Below are 5,781 nucleotides of genomic sequence, written 5' to 3'. Positions count from 1 at the left end.
AAAGGTACAAACTTCTAGTTATAAAACAAGTAATGGGGATGTAATGTACAACACAGTGATTATAATTAATAATATTGCATTGCATATTTGGAAGTTGCTAAGATAGTAATTCTTAAAAGTTCTCATCTTGAGAAAAAAATTATAACTCTGTATGGTGACAAATATTAACTAGATTTATTGTGGTCATTTTGTAATATGTACAAATATCAAATCATTTTGTTGTACACATGAAAGTCATATAATATTATGTCAATTGTACCTCAGTAAAAAAAAAAAAAAGCCTAAAAAGAAACATCATATGATCATATTATTTGATGTAGCAAACATCTGAAAAGCTCAATGCCTATTCCTTATTAAAACTCTATGAAATTATGAAGAAAGGGAAATTACCTCAAATTGACAACAGGCATCTACAAAAATTTACAAGTAAAACTAATGATGAAATGCTGAAAGCTTTCCCTCTTAAATTGGGGATCAGGCAAAGATAACCACTTTCATCACTCTTATACAGCATAGTACTGGAAGTTCTGGCCAACACAGTAAGGCAAGAAAATAAAATAAAAGGTTTACAGTTTTAAAAGAAATAAATAATACTGTCCTTATATGACTGGCTACTTAAAAAATATATACAAAAAATAGAAATAATGAGTACAGCAAAGTGAACTAAAAGAAATCAAATCACACTTCTATACACTAACAATAAATATGTGTAAACCAGAATTAAAATAAATTTTAATAAATTTAAATTTCTCAACAGAAAATATAATACATAAGTATACATGTAACAAAATATGTACAGGACCTGTATGTTAAAAATTGCAAAATTTTCCTGATGACAGGAAATCTAAAACCTAAATACTTAGAAAAAAATTACTGTATTCATGGATTGAACAAGTCAACATACTAAAGATGTAACTTCTCCCCAAATTGATGGATAAGTTTAATTGAATTCTTAAAATAATTCCAGGAAGGTTTCCTGGTAGACATATACAAGATTACCCTGAAGTGTATATGGTCCTAGAATACCTAAAACAATGTTGACAAAGAAGGATAAAGTATAGGGCGAATCAATCTACTTGATATTAAGGTTTCATATATAGCCAGAGTATTCAAAACAGTGTGGTATTTGTGGATAAAAAGACATGTAGATCAATGGAACAGAATAGAGTACACTAGTGGCAGTGGTATCCATGGTTCAGTCACCAACATGCATCTCTTTTTCCACGCCCAGGAGCTACACACTCTCGAGGTGACTGGCCAGGAGACTGTCACCCAGATCAAAGTTCATGTAGCCTCATTGGAGGGTATCACTAAGAAGATCAAGTCCTGCTCCTGGAATGCACACCCCTAGAGGATAAGGCTACCCTGGGCCAGTGGGGGGTGGAGGCTCTGAGCACTCTGGAGGTAGCCAGCCACATGCTTGGAGGTAAAGTCCATGGTTCCATGGCCTGTGCCAGGAAAATAGAAGTCAGACTTCCAAGGTGGCCAAACAAGAGAAGAAGAAGATGGGCTGGGCCAAGAGGCATATGCAGTACAAACGGTGCTTTGTCAATATTGTGCCAACTTTTGGCAAGAAGAAGGGCCATAATGCAAACTCCTAAGAAGTCCTTTGTTATCTTGGCTGTCTTTAATAAAGCCACTTAGCCTAATCATTAAAAAAAAAAAAAAGAATAGAGTACCCAGAAATAGACACATACAATATGCTCAACTGATTTTTGACAAAGGTATGAAATGAATTCCATGGAGGAAAGACAACATTTCAACAAATAGTACTGGAATAATGGGAAATATATAAGTAAAAAAATTGTACGTATACCTCACACCTTATACAAAAATTAACTCAAAATAGATAATGGATTCTAATGTAAATGTAAAGCTATAAAACTTTTAGAAAAATCAAAGGAGAAATTTTGGGAGATCTAGGGCTAGGCAGAGTTTTTAATTTTGACAACAAAAACACAATTCATAAAAGAAAAGAATGATTAATTGAATCTCATCAAAATAAAAATGTTTGCTCTATGTAAGACCATGTGAAAAAGATGTAAAGAAAATATACAGGTGAGACAATAGTGGGGGAAGGCACCTGTGGGGCCGACTGATGGGTTGAAGGAAGGAAGCGTGTGAGGGAAGTCCCAGTGCACGCTGCAGCGGCACATGTACCTTCCACTTCCGGGCGTGAGGTGCTGTGAGGAAAGCTGAAGTGAGCGGACTCACACCGGCAGCAGGATGCCGCTACTGCCACCCCAGCCTAGCCTCCCTCGACTTTGGCGCTCCCATGATGGGGGCCTGGGTTCCTCAGCACACCCTGATCCAGCAGCCCCAGAGACTGTCCCCAGTCCTTCAGAAGCCCTGGCGCAAGTCCAGGCCCTTGGCGGGGAGGACGACGGAGCTGCAATTGGCACTGCTACTGTGAAGACAGCTGGCAGATACTTACAGAGGGCCTATTACATGCCAGGGACTGTAACAAATGCTGGACTACATCAGCAAAAAAATAAAAATCCATGTTCTTGATTTCTCACAAGAAAGTATGATCAAAAGTGCAGGGGATGAGGCCTATGAACACGGCCCCCTATGAGCAGGTGGAACTAGACTGAGCACAGAGGAAAAGAAAATAAGGAAGAGGTTGTAGAGAATTGGTATTATTTCATCATTAAATGTTTAAGAATTCCTCAGTAAAAGTATGCAGGCTTGGACTGAGACCTTCAAAGATGGCAGAGGAGTGAGACGCGGAGATTGCTTTCCTCCCCACAAATACATCAGAAATACATCTACATGTGGAACAACTCCTACAGAACACCTACTGAACGCTGACAGAGGACCTCAGACTTCCCAAAAGGCAAGAAATGCCCCATGTACCTGACCGTGTGGCTGACAGGGTCTTGGTGCTCCCACTGGGTGTCAGGCCTGTGCCTATGAGGTGGGAGAGCCGAGTTCAGGAAACTAGTCCACCAGAGACCTCCTGGCTCCATGTAATATTAAATAGCAAAAGCTCTCCCAGAGATCTCCATCTCAACGCTAATACCCAGTTCCACTTAATGACCAGAAAGCTACAGTGCAGGACAGCTTATGCCAAGCAACTAGCAAGATAGGAACACAGCGCCATCCATTAGCAGAGAGGCTGCCTAAACTCATAATAAGGTCACAGACACCCCAAAACACACCACTGAATGTGGTCCTGCCCAACAAAAAGACAACATTCAGACTCATTATCCAGAACACAGGAACCAGTCCACTCCACCAGGAAGCCTACAAAATCCACTGAACCAACCTTAGCCACTGGGGGCAGACACCAAAAAAAATGGGAACTGTGAACCTGCAGCCTGCGAAAAGGAGACCCCAAACACAGTAAGTTAAGCAAAATGAGAAGACAGAGGAGTACACAGCAGATGAAGGAGCAAGGTTAAAAACTCATCGGACCAAACAAATGAAGAGAAAATAGGCAGTCTACTTGAAAAAGAATTCAGAGTAATTATAGTAAAGATATCCAAAATCTCGGAAATAGAATGGAGAAAATACAAAAAAACATTTAACAAGGATCTAAAAGACCTAAAGAGCAAACAAAAATGATGAAAACTACAGTAAATAAAATTAAAAATTCTCTAGAAGGAATCAATAGCAGAATAACTAAGGCAGAAGAACAGATAAGTGACCTGGAAGATAAAATAGTGGAAATAACTACTGCAGACCAGAATAAAGAAAAAAGAAAGAAAAGAATTGAGGACAGTCTCAGAGACCTCTGGGACAACATTGAATGCACCAACATTCAGATTATTGGGGTCTCAGAAGAAGAAGAGAAAAAGAAACGGACTGAGAAAATACTTGAAGAAATTATAGTTGAAAACTTCCCTAATATGGGAAAGGATATAGTTAATCAAGTCCAGGAAGCACAGAGAGTACTATACAGAATAAATCCAAAGAGAAACACGCCAAGACACATATTAATCAAACTATCAAAAATTAAATAAAAGAAAAAAATTAAAAGCACCAAAGGAAAAATAACAAATAATATAAAAGGGAATCCCCATAAGGTTAACAGCTGATCTTTCAGCAGAAACTCTGCAAGCCACAATGCAGTGGCAGGACATATTTAAAGAGATGAAAGGCAAAAAACCACAACCAAAATTACTCTACCCAGCAAGGATCTCATTCAGATTTGACAGAGAAATTAAAACCTTTACAAATAAGCAAAAGCTAAGAGAATTAAACACCACAAAACCAGCTTTACAATAAATGCTAAAGGAACTTCTCTAGGCAGGAAACACTAGAGAAGGAAAACACCTATAATAACAAACTAAAATCAGTTAAGAAAATGGTAATAGTAACATACATATGGATAATTACCTTAAATGTAAATAGATTAAATGCTCCAACCAAAAGACATAGGCTGGCTGAAGGGATACAAAAACAAGACCTATATATATGCTGTCCAGAAGAGACAAACTTCAGACCTAGGGTCACATACAGACTGAAAGTGAGGTGATGGAAAAAGATATTCCATGAAAATGGAAATCAAAAGAAAGCTGGAGTACCAATTCTCATATCAGAAAAAATAGACTTTAAAATAAAGACTATTCCAAGAGAAAAAGAAGGACACTACATAATGATCAGGGAATCAATCCAAGAAGAAGATATAACAATTGTAAATATTTATGCACCCAACATAGGAACACCTCAATATATAAGACAAATGCTAACAGCCATAAAAGGAGAAATTGACAGTAACACAATCATAGTAGGGGACTTTAACACCCCACTTTCACCAATGGACAGATCATCCAAAAAGAAAATAAGTAAGGGAACACAAGCTTTAAATGACACATTAAACAAGATGGGCTTAATTATTATTTATAGGATATTCCATCCAAAAACAACACAATACACTTTCTTCTCAAGTGCTCATGGAGCATTCTCCAGGATAGATCATATCTTCAGTCACAAATCAAGCCTTGGTAAATTTAAGAAAATTGAAATCATATCAAGTACCTTTTCCAACCTCAATGGTATGACTAGATATTAATTACAGGAAAAAAATCTGTAAAAAATGCAAATACATTGAGGTAAACAATACACTACTTAATAACTAAGAGATAACTGAAGAAATCAAAGAGGAAATCAAAAAATACCTAGAAATAAATGACAATGAAAACATGATGACCCAAAATCTATGGGATGCAGCAAAAGCAGTTCTAAGAGGGAAGTATATAGCAATGCAATCCTACCTCAAGAAAAAAGAAACATCTCAAATAAACAACCTAATCTTACACCTAAAGCAATTAGAGAAAGAGGAACAAAATAATCAAAAAGTTAGCAGAAGGAAAAAATCATAAAGATCAGATCAGAAATAAATGAAAAAGAAATGAAGGAAACAATAGCAAAAATGAATAAAACTAGAAGCTGGTTCATGAGAAGATAAACAAAATTAATAAACCATTAGCCAGACTCATCAAGAAAAAAAGGGAGAAGACTTAAATCAATAGAATTAGAAATGAAAAAGTATAAGTAACAACTGCCACTACAGAAATACAAAGGATCATGAGAGATTACTACATGCAACTATATGCCAAGAAAATGGACAACCTGGAAGAAAAAACACATTCTTAGAAAAGCAAAGCCTTCTGAGACGGAGCCAGGAAGAAATAGAAAATATGAACAGACCAATCACAAGCACTGAAATTGAAACTGTAATTAAATATCTTCCAACAAACAAAAGCCCAGGACCAGATGGCTTCACAGGTGAATTCTATCAAACACTTAGAGAAGAGCTAACACCTATCTTTCTCA

The 5,781-nt window shown here is 36.9% G+C and overlaps 1 pseudogene; it reads left to right on the top strand.

The window, feature by feature from the left end:
• Positions 1–1,201: 1,201 nt before the first annotated feature.
• LOC103009261 (ubiquitin-like protein FUBI) lies at positions 1,202–1,601 on the top strand (annotated as a pseudogene).
• The last annotated feature ends 4,180 nt before the right edge of the window (positions 1,602–5,781 follow it).

The sequence above is a fragment of the Balaenoptera acutorostrata genome, chromosome X (genome assembly GCF_949987535.1).
Source record: "Balaenoptera acutorostrata chromosome X, mBalAcu1.1, whole genome shotgun sequence".
NCBI classification, from domain to species: Eukaryota; Metazoa; Chordata; class Mammalia; order Artiodactyla; family Balaenopteridae; genus Balaenoptera; species Balaenoptera acutorostrata.
This window is presented reverse-complemented; position numbering and strand designations above follow the sequence as displayed.